This window comes from Mesoplodon bidens (genome assembly GCF_964165515.1).
Source record: "Mesoplodon bidens genome assembly, chromosome: 1".
NCBI lineage: Eukaryota > Metazoa > Chordata > Mammalia > Artiodactyla > Ziphiidae > Mesoplodon > Mesoplodon bidens.
In genome coordinates, this window is record NC_138176.1 from 111,179,927 (window position 1) to 111,198,390 (window position 18,464).

Below are 18,464 nucleotides of genomic sequence, written 5' to 3' on the forward strand. Positions count from 1 at the left end.
GGAATCTTCTCAACACATCCACCAAACAGAAAGTACATCTGACATGAGGCTGGTGGGCACAGAGCAGGTTATTAGATAACTGTTAAAGTTCTGCTCTGAATGGCAATCTAGGAATCAGCTCTCCTGTTGCTGTCTCATTTCGATCCAGAAGCTGACTGCCCTATAGCTAATTGGAAATGCATATAGCATATGATTTATGTGAGGGGAAGGGAGACTGGGGGAAAGGTCCATTAAAGAAGAGAGTAATTGAACCCAAGTGCTGTAAGATTGGGGGAGATGTCAATTATCTCATATTGTCACTTTCTTCTGGAAGGGCCTATTACTACCATGTAATTTATGGGCCTAGAGAGAGCCATAAAACCATGGAGAAGAGGAAACAGAAGAATCCAGGCTATTAAAACAATGTGAGGTAGGGCTTGTAGGTCTTTATCCTTTATTTTTGAAAGAGCTCACTAAAACCTAAATATAGGGTAGAAAAAGAAGATGATCAGTTTAAAGACTGCTCTGTCTTCTTGACATGAATTTTTACTTATAAAGAAAATACAACTCCGTCACTAAAGCCTTTTTTTTTTAAACTAGACTTTTTGTATTCAATTGTTTTCATATCTTTGACAGTGGGACTACAAGAGTCTAACATATATTCTTTTTGATAGCAATGTCCAGATAAAGGATATTAATTTCACAGACCTGAAAAAATAAGCAAAAGATAAAATTAGTGTTAATTTTCCCATATCCAAGCTATTGAGTTAGGAAAAGTCTTTTGTAAACACATATTCCCACTCTCCAACCCATCTCCCCATGAAGCATATGTGGGTAGGAGGGAAAGCAGGAGTGTTTCTTTAGCTGCAGCCACAGTACATGGAGCCAGGGAACAAACACCAAATCGTGTCCAAGAGACAATACCAACAGTCAGTGCTAGAGCAGCGCCCCAAATGAGAAACAAACAAGCAAGGGCTTGTGTTGGTTTGGAAAAGCTAGAGCATGGAGTCAAATGTTGGAGATACACTGAGAACCAAGACAAGGACTCATGCCTTAAGCAAGTGAGAATGGAGGGACCATTGTGTGGTGCTTGAGACAGCTGATTACTGCCCTTGCAGCCAGTCACCCGTGGAAAGGAAACAGGATGGAAACACTTTATTTGGAAGACTCTTATCTTCCACTAGGCCTGTAGCATGCCTCTCTCCCAGAAAGACCTGCTCTGGATGTACTCCCTCTACGAGGGCTTTTCTCATTAGCTCTCTTCCATTCTGTCTGAATATTCATTCTTTGTCTCCTCAACAAGTATACTATATCAGGTATGTATCCCCACATTTTTGCCCAATTCAAAGTTTATCTGAGCAAGTGTGAGTTAGCTACTGAATGCACATATTCTTAGAAATACTCTAGCTTTTTCCATATCGTCTTATCTTTATCCAAAGATAAGTATTTGTAAAAACTATTGTTATAAATAAATGCATGGTAAAATTAAAAACTAAATAAGCACATTATATTTTTTATTTCTAAAACATATTTAATTTCATTCGTATTGTCTTAGTTCCTTCATGCTTTTAAAATGCATTATTGTTTTTCCAAGTATCAGACTGTCTCATACAAGCTAAATACTGAATTACTTCCTTTTTTCCTTCCACAATTAAGTGAATATTTATACTGGTTTAGTCTGTAGATTTACTATATGGGTCTATATAGTAAATTTTTTACTTTTTCTTAAAGTTTTAAGAAAACTTTTCTTAAAGTTATTTAAGTTTTTTCTTAAAGTTATTAAAGTGTGGTAGGTCCTTAAGAAAGATTCAAAGTAGCATAAGGTTACCTTTTAAATAAGCAAATATATACTTCTCTACTAGATTATTACCACCCCCCCAGAACAATTAAAGGAACATTTTATGCATTTTGTATTGCTAGACTCTATTATAGTAAGACTCTAATTACAAATATGAATTATTTAATAAATTAATGAACATTTATTGATGAATGCATTAGATATGAGACCTTCTTGCATGTGTGTGTATGTGTGTGTGTGTGTGTGCCTGTGTCTGTGTACATCTCCACATGCTTTTGGTCTCCTTTTCCTCTTCTGAATTCCTTATACTCCAGCCAAATGGGATTACTCATTGTCATGTATATAATCCCATCCTTTCACTGTTTTCATTTATTTATTCATTCAGTATTTATTCATTCAATCATTTGTTTGCTCAAGAAAATAATTGTATTTTCAAAGTGCTGGAAGAAAACATCCAGTTAAAATGTCTTCAAAAATTAATCTAATAACATATTTTCAGATAAACAAAAACTTGAGAGAATTCAACACCAGTTGGTCCATAATAAAGTAAACATTAAAGGAAGCAATTCTGGGATGAGGAAAATGATTTTATGTGATAGCTTAGAGATTCAGGGAGTAATGCAGAACAATATAAATGGTAAACAAATGGGTAAATCTAAATGAACATTGGCTATAAAAATCAACAATAATAATGTCATATGGTTTAAAATATATGGAGAATTTGAAAACAATAGTATATAAGATGGGATGGGGTAAAAGACGTTACAGAATACCAAGGCCGGGCTTCCCTGGTGACACAGTGGTTGAGAGTTCGCCTGCCGATGCAGGGGACACGGGTTCGTCCGGGAGGATCCCACATGCCGCGGAGCGGCTGGGCCCGTGAGCCATGGCTGCTGAGCCTGCGCGTCCGGAGCCTTGCTCTGCTGCAACGGGAGAGGCCACAACAGTGAGAGGCCCGCGTACTGCAAAAAAAAAAAAAAAAAAAAAAAAGAATACTAAGGCCTTTATATTGTCCAGGAAGTGGGAAAAGTACTGGTTTATATTTAGATTTAATAAGCCAAGGAGGGATGTTCTAATCTGTAGATAATTACCATGATAGTAGTAAAACAATGAGATGATGGGGGATAGATATAATAAAAGTACTTAATCCAAAAATAGGTAAGAAAGAAGGAAATGAGAACAGAAAAATGTTGGGACAAATAGAAACAAATAGTAATTACAATAAATGTAAACAGACCTTATGCTTCAATTGAAAAACAAAAGAACTCAGGCTGGATAAAAACAATTATATTCTGCTTACAAGAGACACATCTTAAATATAAAGACACGGGAGGATGAAAGTAAAAGGATGGAGAAAGATAAACTATGCAAACTCCAAGGAAAGGAAAGGTGCAATAACTATTTTATTATCAGACATAACAGGCTTTAAGGCAAGAAGTATTATTAAAGGGAAAGAGATGATGTGGAAGTTATAAAAGTTTTACAGTCATATCTACCTAATAACAAGACTCAATCTATAAAGCAAAAATTGACAGAACAAAAAATAGAAATGGAAAATTTGAAATCATAGTGGAAGATTTTAAAAGATTTTAACACTTCTCAGTAACTGATAGAATGCACATACAGAAATCTGTAAGGATATAGAAAATCTGAACAATGTGATTAACAGACTTGGCCTTGTAACATATATAGAACACTGATCCCAACAACTGAAAAATATACTTCCTTTTCAAGTTTACATGGAGCACATACCAAAATCAACTATATGTTTAGACATAAAGCGATCTCAACAAATTATAATGGACTGTCCTACAGATTTTGTCCTCTGATTTCTGTAGAATAAATTAGAAAATCTCCACATGTATGAAAATTAAGCATTAATGCCTAAATAGCACATTAGTAGAATAAGGAATCACACTGGAAATTAGATAATACTTTTTTAAAGATTTTTTTCTTATGTGGACCATTTTTAAAGTCTTTATTGAATTTGTTACAATATTGCTTCTGTTTCATGTTTTGGTTTTTTCAGCCACGTGGCATGTGGGATCTTAGCTCCCTGACCAGAGATCGAACCCACACTCCCTGCATTGGAAGGTGAAGTCTTAACCACTGGACCAGCAGGGAAGTCCCTACTATTTTGAACCGAATGATTTAAAAATTACTACTTGACAAAACATGTAAGATGGAACTTGAGCCACGTTTCAAGGAAAACTCATGGTTTAAAATTATTAAAGGGCTTCCCTGGTGGCGCAGTGGTTGGGAGTCCGCCTGACGATGCGGGGCACACGGGTTCGTGCCCCAGTCCGGGAGGATCCCACATGCCGTGGAGCGGCTAGGCCCGTGAGCCATGGCCGCTGAGCCTGCGCGTCCGGAGCCTGTGCTCCGCAACGGGAGAGGCTGCAACAACGAGAGGCCCACGTACAGAGAAAAAATATAAATAAATAAATAAATAAATAAATAAATTCATAGTTAAAAACCTTCTCAAAACAAAAACTGCTCGCCCAGATGACTTCACTGGTGATTTCTTCCAGACATAAACAGAAACAGTAATACCTATTACATACAAATCCTCCCCAAGAATAAAGAGGGAAATTTTCCATGTCTTTTAATGAGACTAGGCTAACCATGATACTAAGAGTATATTAAAAAGTCCCAGAGCAAACATGTTACTCAGCAGTTAAATGTTGAAAACTTTCCTCCAGACACAAAGATGCCCACTATTGCCACTTCTATTCAAACTTTCCCTGAAGGTTCTAGCTAGCCAGAGAAGTAGGACAAGGAAGAGAAGAGACATAAGAACTGGCAGGGGAAAAAAAAAGACAACTTGTTATTCATCAGTGACAAGACTGTTATGAAGAAAAGTCAAAGGATCTACAGACAAAGTATTGGAATTAATAAATGAATTTATCAAAGATCTTAAATTCAATATAAAAATTGCTTTTCTTATACCAACAATAAGGAGAAAAATGAAACATATAAAATGGTACTGTTTAGGTTATCATTAAAAACTACCAAATGCTTAGTAATAAATAAAAAGAAAGAGATGCAAGGCCTTTAAAAACTATAAAAACATTACTATAAACTATAAAGCATTACTGAGAGAAATGAAATAGAAGTGAAAAAATGGAGGAATAGACCATGTGGACAATGGGGAGGGAGGGGTCTTTTGAGGTGCTGGTGACATTCTACTTCTTGACCTGGGTGGTAGTGACCCAGGTGTATTAAATTATGATAATTCAAGCGACTAATGTACAATTTTTGCATTTTTCTGCTTGTATGTTGTACTTACATGCAAAGTTCACAAAGAGTAAATAGATAAAACAAAGTCCTTTGTTTTATACTATTAATAAATAGTTATAAAATCATGTATGTGCATTTTTTCTTTTTGACTTTTTGTGGTCCAGCTTGGTGTCTCTGTGACATCAAACATGATTCTAGGAAGAGAACTACAATGATAACACTGTATGTATTGGAAAAGAATTTTGACTTTTTTCTTCTGGTGACCTATCAACCAGAAATCAATTACCTTGAGGGCAATAGGAATGGCCACACCTATATCAATCTAATTGCCACCTTTAAATTGTGTGGAAGGGCATGAAATACGATTTAGTTTAGACCTCAGTACTCCAACCAGCTGCCATATTGTCTGTCTGGGCTGGGCTCTGGGGTCAAAGACTAACACCACTGTATAGCACAGGACTGGACTTTCATTAAAACATGGCACCAGAAGGATGAAGTGATGCTTCAATTCTCAGTGCAAGAGGAGGGAGAGGCATTTGTCTATGGTTCCTCCAGGACAGCATTTTACCAAGATACTTAAAGAAACCTAGGACTTCCCTGGTGGCGCAGTGGTTAAGAATCCGCCTGTCAATGCAGGGGATATGAGTTCGAGCCTGGTCTGGGAAGATCCCACATGCCACGGAGCAACTAAGCCCATGCTCCACAACGAGAAAGGCCACCACAATGAGAAGCCCGCGCACTGCAACGAAGATTAGCTTCCGCTCGCCGCAACTAGAGAAAGCCTGCACACAGCAACAAAGACCCAACACAGCCATAAATAAAATAACTAAATTTATATATTAAAAAAAAAGAAATTTAACATGAACATGCTGGGATAAGTCGGAAAGGAAACATGAATGGTGGGGATGGTGTGACAAATGCTTCTGAGGATTTGGGATCTGAATTCTTATCTTAATTTTATCCCCGTGGTGCAATGTGTGCATCTACTCAAGCCATTTCCCAGATAGGGATCCTGTTTTTGCCTCTGGCCATGTCTAGCTTCTTTATGGTTGTGATACTGGTAAGGTAAATATTGTCAAATGATTTTTTTCTCTTCTCTAGAAATTTCTTCAAAGATTAGGCACATTATTTTTGATTGAGACAGGAAGAAATAGAGAAATGAGGAGCAGATGTTGATTGTTGATTACCAGCTAGTCCCATTTTCCATCATCTGGCAACTTCATGCACTTTCACTCAGGCTATATTTACCCAAAAAGTCAATACATTCAGTAAAAAAAAAAAAACAAAAAAAAATAATGATGTAAATTAGACCAAAACATCTGGATATTAAGTGAATTGGCCAGATGTTTTGGTGGTTTATAAATAAAAGCCAAATAGAAAACAAGAAAAAGAAAAAAAGGATCAGAGAGTGGGCAGGGACTTAAGATGTAGCTACCCACCCACATCCTCCACCTCCTCAGAGCCTGCAGGGGATGAATCTGTGTGAATCATTATGAGGAGGTGAAATGAAAGGGATCAGAAATTTTGGAACTTAGCCCTGAACCAAGAGGAGTGACCTTTGTTGTACTGAGGAAAAATGGACGTTTGCCTCAGACTTCTTTGTATCTAGAAATGATTTCTCAATTGCTCATAATTTTTAAACTGTATTTCTACAGCTTCTCAGATCCCAGCCAAAATATCAGTTCTCTAAGAGAGCTGGTTGCTTTCCCAAATTGGAAATAGATTTGTTTTCTGAGTTGGAATTACTGATGAAAACTGCAGGCATTACTTTCTCCCCCCCCCACCTCCTTTTCTTTTTTAAAGGTGAAATACATCTTGTTTGTTCTTTCTTTCTGAACACAACATGAGTCATCGAATAATTTTCAAAACAGTTTTGGGAAGAGCTCTGGTTTGGGAATAAGTTTGTGCTCAAAATCAGGTTTTTGCTTTTTCACTTTCTAACTTTGGGCAACTTAACCTCTTAGGGTTTCAGTTACTACCTCCAATAAGATGGAAATAATAATTAGCTCATAAAGTTATTGGGAGAAACAATAATGGACTTAACAAACATAAGAGTCCCTTTCCAAGTTGAACTTCCCTCTACTGTTTGTGATTTGGAAGGGGCAAAGCAGTTGCAGTAACTACCTCTTAACCCAGACAAAGTTTTTTAAAAGGCTGACTGACATAGATTTCCGCAAAGAAAAACGGGATCAGAATGGAAAATTATCCCGTGTATCATCTATATGCAAGTTAAGGTGATACACTGAAATAGAAAATATTACACATGTATTTTTATTTATTCATTCAACAAATATTCACTGAGTACCTATTATAGCCAGAAATCCTTCTAGGTGTTGAGGACACAGACCTTAATCTATATATAAATTAAAAGGTGGTTAAGTCTATAAAATAACACAGTTAAGCAATTGGGAGTGCTGATGAATGAAAATTAATTATGTTGGTAACTTGTAAATATTTCTGAGCCAAGGAAAGATATTACATCAATCAGATAATAGTAACAAGAGCAATAAAGACTCAGTATGAAATACTGGCAGGGTAGCCCTCTCAGGCTGTGATTTTTACTTAGTTGTTGTGCATATTAAACCATTGTGGATGAGCTGCCATTTGGACTAAGCTATAGTCCTCTGCAAGAAAGAAACTGAAGCCACTGTATTATGGGAGAAAAATTAACAGAATATTTCCCCCACCAGAGCTCTAGTTCAAATAGAATATTCTTTTTCAGGGAAACTAGCATTGCAAGGGGTCTTCTCCAATAGTCTTAAATTTCCAGACATTGTGTTCTGATTCTAAGTTCTATGTGTTCTGAAATGATTGCCCTATAAAATGCTATAGAAAGGAGATCTCTTTTTGATATTGGATAAGTCTTGGGAGAAATATTTCAAGTTTCTAAGTTTTTCTTTGATATAAAGGAATAATTAGTTGGAAAAGAAATTAATACCACAATGAAAAGGTCTATCAAAATACCAGAAGAGGATCCTTGAGAGTAGCAGTTACTAAAGGACTTTGAAGTGTCTGCAGGGAAGGAACTATAGAAATCAAAGTCAGCTTTTTATTACTGGGCAAGAATTTCAGTATTTAACCTCAGCTACTGACCTGGTCTCCTACCTCATACAGAAGGTAAAAGAAGCACAAAAGCATGTTCCGTTCCGATCTCCAAGTCTCTTGCCCCCAAATGTAAGCATATTCCTGAAAATGTATCTACACACTCACCCCCATTCTTACTTTCTTTTCCTCAATATATCTTCCTTTTTCCCCAAAGTGAACAGCTTCCTCAGAGCTCTGAATCCTATGCCATTCAAACCCATAGGAATGTTCTCCTCCAGGCTTTGGTCTTTCCCTTTCTCTTCTTTTCCTTTCTCCCCTCTTCCTCCTTTTCATTTAGTACCACTGCCTCCTTTTCTTCTGTACACAAATATGTATGTCTTTCCCATCTTCAAAACAGACACAAAACATACCATCATCACTACCACCACCACCACCACCACCACCACCATCACCACCACCACCACCACCATCACCACCACCACCAACACCACAACCACCATCACCATCACCACCACCACCATCACCATCACCACCACCACCACCATCACCACCACCACCACCATCACCACCACCACCATCACCACCACAACCATCATCACCACCATCACCACCACCACCATCACCACCATCACCACCATCACCACCATCACCACCACCACCATCACCACCATCACTACCAACATCATCACCATCACCACCATCACCATCACCACCATCACCACCATCACCACCACCACCATCACCACCATCACCACCAACATCATCACCATCACCACCATCACCATCACCATCACCAACATCACCACCACTATCACCACCACCTCTGTCTCAGCTCAACATCTCCCTTTTGGTACTGCCCTCTTTTCAGTCCTTCTCCTCCTGCTCATCAGACAGGTCTTTGGAGCTGTCTCCACTATCTCACCTTCCTGTCGATCATTAGCACAATCTAGCATCTGGCTGTTCCTCTTTTATTACTCAATACAGAGATCAATGATGACCTCTTAGATGCAAAATGCCAAGGATGCTTTTGAGTCCTTTTATGAGATGGCCTTTAGAACATTAGACTGGTGATTACATCATGCATCAGTTGGCTGCATATTCTCTGCCAGCATGCTGCAAGTACAAGAACAAGTAAGAAGTTTCATGTGGTTTGTGTTTAAATGTATGACTTCTCTTGGCTTCTGACAGTCTATTTGTCTTTGGCTCTTTTTCTATCTCCTTGACCTCCCCATCTCAGGGTCTGCTGGCTTCTCTTTTACCTTCCCTTTAACAGTTGGTTTTCCCTAGAATTCCATCATTAAGGCTTGTTTTCACTCAATCTCCTCCCTGCAGGCACTTGATAGGCATTCAACCTGTGCAGTTACCTGTGCTCAGAAGAGCCCCGCCCTTAGATGGATGCTCTGCGCTCGCCATCTTGAAATTCCTAATTTTTTAACAAGGGCCTCTGCCTTTTCGTTTTGCACTGGATCCCACAGATTATGTAGCCTGTCTTGCTCCAGGTGCTCTCATCTACCAGCAAGAATTCCATTACCCCCTGTGACTGACTAACTTTCTAGGTGTTAGACCTAGTATGGAATATTGACCTCTTTCTCTGAGAAATGTACCTTAAAACTCTAACTGCTCTAAACTTCTTAGCAACCCTGGTATATATGATCTATTCTAGGCTTCTGGTTTTCTGCCCCAAATGCCTTTACCCTTTCTTTCTGCAGGTAAGGCCACAGTTTTCCTCAGGAAGCAGTCTTGGGTCTGTTTCAGCAAATGACCCAGCGCTTGATTGTGTCTCTGTAGGGCTGCAGTGCTGAGCAAGATTCAGATGACATCGCCTTGGAAGATGTTCAAAATGGATTTTACTCATTGGTCCCCTCCAGGGATATGGGAAAATCTTTAAAATGCTTCTGTGAAACGTCTGTTGTGAATCCATAAGCATGGATTAGCTGTAAAATGTGCTACCAGGTAACCCAACCAACAATAGTGGCAGGAAGTTATTTGATTAAAACTAACAGAATTCTCAAAACCTCTCCTGAATAATGATCATTTTAAAGAATGTTTAGTTCCAAGCCAGCTTTATGAAAAAGTTAGTTACTAGAATCTCATGTCTTCTGCTCTTGGTTAATCAGAGTAAAGGGACAAAGTAGGTGATTAAATAGTTAATCCCACTAGGGGATTGTAAGCAGAGAAAAAAGTATGGGAGACCCTGTAAGTTAATGATCACTCAAGAAAGCAGGTTTGCTTAATCACAAAACCAAGCAGGCTTGCTTAGCAACAAAATCATGCAGCAGAAGCATGAGACATGACCGAAAACAGTAAAACAATAGTGGAATGAGACCTACATCCTGCCCAGTGAGCTTAGTAAATTAATGATTCCTAGGACATGCTCCTGGGGGTACACTAAAAGCAAAAATATAAGGAAAAGGTGACATTGTACTAAAACCTGAAATGATTTACCATTTTTAGTATATGTTACCGCCTTTTTGCTCATTTCTGTTGGGCCATGACAGTCCCAGCTTTACCATGTAGGGACCAGAAAGCTCCCCTGCCTGATGTGGAAGAGGAGCTGATGATGGAAGAGTGACATCTACTTAAGAATGAGGAAGGATGTGGTCTTCTTCCCCTCCCCACTTTTCCTTTGATTATAAGACTGTAGACCTCTAAGTTCTCGGGCATGTCACCCTCTTGCCCGCCCACTTGTAAGACTCACAAGTGTCCTATTCTAATAAATCACTTTTTAGCTCTCATTTTGCCTCTCGCTGAATTCTTTCTGTGCTGAGAACCAGAGCTCCTCAGAGCCCCTGGAGACACATTTCTGTGGTTCCATGAGCAGATAGGAGGATACTGTTTCCATTTCTCTGTGGCAGAGGGTGTGTGTTCAATTCATCTGAGGGTGATTTCATATCATTAAAAAGGAAGTAAAACAGAAAGGAGTGGAACCTAGCCTTGTTTTCTGTCACTGATGATTATTACCTGGTATCAGAAGTCTAATCTTGCCAAGCCTTACTTTTGCAATGGCAGTAAAATTTGTGATCTGTATTAGCGTAAAAAAATAACACCCCTTTCCTGGTATGAGAGCCAAAAGATGATGGAAAGCTGTCAAAAACTGCATTATCTTATGCTGTTCTTTTCACATTTCTCTAAAAATTGATAGACAATGTAACAGTGACTAATAGGGCCTAGTTAATCTTAAAAAAATTCTTGTTTCTCAAATAAAATATTGAACTGATAAACCCAAACCTAAAGGTTTTTTTTTTTTTTTTGAAAAGCAAGTTAGCATAATAATCTGAAGAAATGTTAGGCCAAAATAATGGGCCATTAGTGTTGAGGGGATTATACATTAATGAATCCCAGTAACTGCTCTTTTCTCTTTGTCCTTGGAATGTTATCCCAGAAATGAGCCTCTTCCTCCCTACCCCAAATTCTCTTCCTTGTTATATGCAGTCTGAAATTGTGATGATACTAAAGAAAGAAAGTGGAAAAAAAACCTTCTGGAGCCCTTCTTCTAGGTCTGGTCCTTGCCTGTGTCTGTGAATGAAACTCCTAAGACGTTCCCACTCTAACCCTTGTTCCCAAAACCTTCTGTAACTGTGCCAATCTCCTTCCTGTTCAGTGGTCCTGACCTCTGTTACATCTTGGGGATAATTTAAGGGAAACTGAAAGGATCTTAAGAGCCAGATAACATCAGACACTGCAACAGCTCAGGTCCACCTGAAAGAAGGAAACTTTCACAAAGATTTTACAGATGGCATCCTTGTCCACATTATAATAGTCCCTGCGGTTCCCTCTTAACCCATATCTTCTGGCCAAGAGCACATCTCTTTCCCAGTTACAGAGTGGGGGCCATTGTCAACAGAGGCAAAAGATGGGACTTCGATATTCATTTCAGCTCTCCCCTTGGGGTCCCCATCATCCACTCGTGGGCCCTTGGCATCTGGAGATCAGGAACACCACCCAGCAGAACTAAAGGTGCCAATCCTGCTGGGCACTCCTGACACCTCGGAGCTCAGTGTGCTCTTCAAGTTCATGCCTGCTCTTCCCCAACATGCAGGAACCATTCGTCAACGTGAAAGGAGTGTGTCCACGTTACCTGCACCCTACCCAGCAGGTCATGGGAAAGGAGCCACCGCCTCACTCTGCCCTGATCATACATGAAGTCAATAAACAGGTCATGCCAAGGTTGTCAGAGATCTCCCTGCTTAGATAAGGATAAGTCAGGATGTGAGAGAAGTTATACTCCATCATGGGAGCTTTTCCATTATGTCTTTTATGAATAAATGTGACATAGAAAAGATTTTTTTTTATCATAAAGGCTTGCACTCAGAGACTAGGAGGAAGAGAGGAGACCCCAGCCAGGGCTGGATTTAAAATCACCTGCACCACAAGCTGGAGGCCCGGTATAGCTCCCTCTCACTGTGGTTTTGTACCAGGCCCACACCTGACCGTCTTCGAATGTGCCCTGCTCTCTCATGCTGCTGGGTCTCCACGTCTGTGATGCCCTCTACTCAGAATGCTCCTCTCCACCTGGTCGATTCCTATGCCCTTGAAGGATTCAACTCTCCTGGGAGTCTTCTCTGATCCTCCAGATTGAGACAGACATTCCTTTTCTTTTTCTCATCGTACTTAGTGGTTCTTTCCATCAGCTCTGTTCAGGCAGGTCATTGTCCCTGGTCCCCGACAGTCTGGCATACAGGAAGTAGACACTGAAGGGATGAAAGGAAAAGGGGGAGGGGGAGGGAGAGGGGAGGGAGAGGAGAGGGGGGTAGGGAGGGAGGGAAAAAATGAAAGGCGAGAAGGAAAACATAAAGAGAGGGGGAAAGAAGGAAGGGCATGCTGAACACTAAGACTTGTTGTCTCTAAAGAGGTTTAATTTTGAATTCCAGTTCTAAAGAATGTCACCCAGGTGAACAACCGGTGGGGAATGTTAATGGATGCATCTGTCCAGCAAACCTGTTTTCTTCGTGTGCGGTTCATGGAGATAAGCAATAACAGTCCCCTATTCAACCATTATTACTTTCTCTATAAAGATATAACCCTTCATTAAGATCACAACATCACGTTAAACACTAACTGCTATCTTGTTTAACTAACAACACTTAAAGAAAGATGCAGTTGAGAATTAGTTTCGTGCAAGGTAAATACCGTTTGGATTCTCAAGGCTGTGAAAGGGCAAAGCATTTAGACTTGACATGAATCACTGCTGGCCTCTGCTTCCGTGCTGCCCAGCTCTGCTTCCACCAGCCCTCCCCAGCCCTCACCAGTTCTGACCATGACATCAGAAGCTAGTGTGTCAACACAGGCATAGAAAACAAACTTATGGGGACTTCCCTGGTGGCACAGTGGTTAAGAATCTGCCTGCCAATGCAGGGGACACGGGGTCTGGCCCTCGTCCGGTAAGATCCCACACGCCGCGGAGCAACTAAGCCCATGCGCCACAACTACGGAGCCTGTGCTCTAGAGCCCACAAGCCACAACTACTAAGCCCACAAGCCACAACTACTGAGCCTGCGTGCCACAACTACTGACACCCGCGTGCCTAGAGCCTGTGCTCCATAACAAGAGAAGCCACCGCAATGAGAAGCCCGCACACGGAAACGAAGAGTAGCCCCCGCTTGCCGCAGCTAGAGAAAGCCCGCACGCAGCAACGAAGACCCAACACAGCCAAAAATAAATAAGTAAATTTATTTTAAAAAATAAAACAAACTTATGGTTACCAAAGGGGAAAAGTCGGGGGGGGGGATTTGGTAAATTAGTTATTTGGGATTAACACATACACACTACCATATATAAAATAGGTAACCAACAAGGACCTACTGTATAGCACAGGGAACTATACTCAATATTTTATAATAACCTATAATGGAAAAGAATCTGACAAAGAATATATATATGTATACATATGTGTGTATAACTGAATCACTTTGCTATACACATGAAACTAACACAACATTGTAAATCAACTGTACTTCAATTAAAAAAAATATGGAGCACCATAAGAACATCAATTTCCAAATGAAAACAATAGTGTTGCCAAAAAAAAAAGAGAAGTGAGTGGGTTGTGACCCTAAGCCCGGGACCTGGTCTCCATCTCCAGGACCCAGAAAGTGAGCCTTGGGCACATGTGTACCTGGTTTCTTATGCAGATGAATCTCACTGAGCCCTGTAACCTGTTTGGTTGAGACTCTCAATAGTTTGCCTAATTCTCGCCAGCCTCCCCACTCAGGCATCTTAATTCCATTCCCTGAACCCAGGGCCACCAGCTGCGGTTCTGCTGTCAGAAGATTTCTCTCTCAGAGCCCTAAGGGTGCTCCCTGCCTGACATGGAGAGCCATCCTTGCCCCCGTCTGCTGCCCGGATCCTCCCTCTATCTTGAACTGCCTTAAACGCGGTGCCAGTCTAAGCAAGCCCAAATGCCCGTGCTTCAGGCACCGAGATTAGACTGACTCTGGGCTCAGGGACAAGGCCCGTGGCTGGATTGACTCTGCCATCAAGGCTGTGTCCTGGTCCTGTCTCCCTCCGTGTCTCTACCCACTCAGGTCTGTGAGGTTTCACCCTGACGCACAGCCAAGCTTGCCCAAGCTACGAAAATATCCTAGAAAATGGCGCAATTGGTTATTAGGCAATTTGTCAACATTTATGAAAAAACATGTCCATACCATAGCAACGTCCCTCCCATTCATTCAGAAATAAAATCAGAAGAGTGAGCAGCTGGGAAGGTCTCTCTCTGCTTGGTTAAAAAATGTAACAGAATAAAATGGAATGAGAACTGTAGGCAGAATGTTGTCAAGCGCTGAAGGCAATAATCAAGAATTTAGCAAGATAATAGAGTATTCAGAACCTCCTCTCATTTTACATATCTGTAGCTATGTCTATAATTTGTTTCTCATAATGGTTAGCATTAAAATGCTCAATGTGAAATACATTAAAATCAGCTTGCTGTAGTCCTTGGTGCTGTGAGTGGAATACACATGCTAAAAGAACACAGATGCGCGGCTAAGGTTCAGAGTCACCCCACCCTGCCCCCTGATGTTCACTCCAGTGCCCCAGAGTCCCACTGTGAACCTGCCCAGAGCCTCCTGCTCTCTCCCACTCTCTTGGCACTATCCTGCTTTAAAAGACCCCTCGGGGGCTTCCCTGGTGGCGCAGTGGCTGAGAGTCCGCCTACCGATGCAGGGGATGCGGGTTTGTGCCCCGGTCCGGGAGGATCCCACATGCTGCGGAGCGGCTGGGCCCGTGAGCCATGGCCGCTGAGCCGTGGCGTCCGGAGCCTGTGCTCTGCAACGGGAGAGGCCACAGCAGCGAGAGCCCCGTGTACCGCAAAAAAAAAAAAAAAAAAAGACCCCTCAGGCAGAGCTTTGCCTCCTGGTCTTGAGTTCTGGAGCCCATTGGGCACTCCCGTTGGCGTTCCGTCCAGGGCAGAGCAGGAGGGCTTCCTCCGAGCTCCCCTCCCTCCCGACATCCTCAGACCCCGTGGAGGCTCAGCTCCCCTGAGACTGAGGCATCTCAGCTGGGAGCCTCCCACCTGCTTTATGGATGCTCCATGGACACTGTCCAGCCAGATGCGGAAGGGACAGTTTGTTTTCTGTTAACACAGGTTGTTTTAGGAGGACAAGCCCTTTCCTCTGAACACTTTCAAACACGTTTGAACAAACACAACAGTTTTTAAACAAAGTTAGAGCGAGGTCTCCTCACACCTTGGAAAAGCTGTTTGGCCTCGGGGTGACTCATTCAGCCCTCTGTGAAGTGGGGAGGTTTTAATAAACAGCACCTGCCTCCCGAGGCCCTGAGAGGCTTGGCTGGCTCTCCCACTGTTTCTGTTGCCATAGCATATGTGTATTCCACGCTTCAGTAAAGGGCAGATCTGCAAATCTGAGTCACCCGTGTGCGTGCGTGTGCACGCTGATAAAATTATATGCAAACCACGTCTTCCTAGCTTGGCAGTTAGCTAATTAATTGAGAGCCAGGGTAAGCAGTTGAGACTAATGTCTAAACTGCATTAATTACTGTTTATAGAACTCCATGGGAAGCCGACAGGAAGGTCGGGATTATTACTGTCCGGCTTCAGTTGTAAGGGGCGTGGCAGGGAGGGCTCTGGAAGTTCTCTCAGGGTTCCTGGGTTCCTGGCTCTGCCAGGCACCCATTTCGGTATTTTAAAGGAAGTCACTTTGTTTGTAAATCTAATCCAACATGAAAAGTCATTAAAATACTTAAGAGTCTTTGAAACTTGATAGATGGGTAACTAGAAGCTAAAAGTCCATGAATAAGCCAGCAATGGGGTTACAGTGCTCGTGGTATATACAGATCAGCATGGTTTTCAACAAACATCCAGTAAATCAGTGTTCAGTCGATGGTTGCCCTTTAAAGCAGTCACTATGGAAGGCTTTGGTGATATCAGTTGAATCCGAGAAATATTTATTGAACACTAACTGTGCTGGCCATTATGGGAATAAAATGATGAAAAAAATACCCAATGCAGGGAGGCTGTGATCTCACTGTGGAGCTGAGACATGAACACAGACAACGAAGGCCCTGGGATCAGCACTGGAAAGTGCTGGCAAGTTCAGAAAAGATACTAAGGTGGCCAAGGAAGGAGGTTAGTTACAAGTTTGCCTGGGACATCAGGGAAGGTTCGTGAAAGAGCTGTCATTTGATAAAAGCTTTGAAGGACAGTAATACTGGGGGTTTTTTTTGAGGTGGGAAAGTGGGCAGAGAGATAATGAGAGGAGATGGAAAATGCATCTGAACCAGAGGAAACAGTAGATGCCAAAAAGGCCTGTCGGGGACCCCAGAAGGTTGTCCCCACTTCTCTTCCTCAGCCCATTCCCATCCCATCCAAATCTTCACCACTTTTGAAGGGATGACTAGAGTCCCACCACTCCCTTTGGCTGAAGACTAGGCTTATCCAGGGTGTAGACGGCAATGAAGCCGGGCACGGCAGGTAGTTGGAGGGCCTGAAAAGACTAAGATGTAGGAGGGTTTGGCAGAAGGTACAAGTGTCAGCAGGCAAAGGGTCAAGTCTGCACAATTAATTGATCCACTTATTTTTCTCATTCAACAGACATGTGTCTACCATGTTTTTGGCATTGTGCTAGCTCTTGGGAATATATAGAAATGGAATGAATGCTCCCTGAGCTAAAAAAGCTGAGATAGGCAAAAGCAGGACATGGACACAAGCATGTGACAGCAGGCAACTGCAGGTTCTCTGAGGTGACACGAGCAAGTCACCACAGGGCCACACTGGACGGAGGCCAGAGATACATGGGTGTCAGATGGGCAGGCCCAAGGGCTTTAAGTGGGGGGCAGGAATGGGCTGGCAGGATGGAGTTGGGCTCTGCAGCTCTGCCAGAGGTGGGGTTTCCTACTTGCAGGTGTGAACAGTGCTGAGATGTCAACCGGGGCATGTGGTTTGGAGCATGACATTCTTAAAAGTCACATTCAACATTCATGAATGGGAAACAGGAAGAAACTCATTTTCCCTTAGTAAACATTTTTAGGGAATTCCCTGGCAGTCCAGTGTTTAGGACACCACACTTGCATTGCAAGGGGCATGGGTTCAGTCCCTGGTCTGGGAACTAAGATCCTGCAAGCCACGTGCTGTGGCCAAAAAAAGAAAGAAAAAAGAAAAATAAATTTATGTAGAAACATGTCAGTTTACTAATCAATACTCTTTGAGTGCCCCAAACCAAATCAGCAATCTCAAAATGGCTGTCAAGTCTTTTCCCACTTTTCTGAAAAATCTTTTTCCAGATTTCGTTTGATCTGAGTACTTTTGGGGAGACACAATGAATGACTGAACATATAGACAGTCATTCCCCATGACAGTACCAATGCCTCATGTTACTTGGTTTCAGGGTTTCAGCTCACTGCGGAACTTAAGCTGATTTGTCTTGAGTTCATCTCAAAATTCTTAGTAGTCATGGTAGCATCAGTAAAAGCTGTTTTAAAATTTTTCTTCCCTAAGGTTCTGTCAGACTTCAATTAGAAAAGACCAACTTCCGTTTCACCAGCTAGAGAAGAAGCTGTGCAGAGAAACCCGAGTTAATAAGCACCGTTGTTTAAATTTATCTCAGTGATGGGCTCTCTCTCTTCCGATTTGCCCCTGGGGAGCTGCCCAGCTGGCCCGCCCTTTCATCTGGCCCTGCTTAAGAAGAATCCCTATCTCAGAAGAAAGCAGAAACAGAGATGCGAGGGCTGTCTGCCGCTTCACTCCTGGGTGACGGACGTGGAGCCCTTGGAGAGCTGGAGGTCTCTGAGACCTCACTACACGTGGTCTGCACACACCCTCCCCTTGGCATGGAGAAAGCACTCTGGGGTCCCTCAGCAGGAAAGTCACAGTTTGGGCCTCCCTCACTTGCAGTTGGACAGAGTCCAAAAATAATAAGGACCTTAGGTACGAAGACTTCTTTCTTTTCAG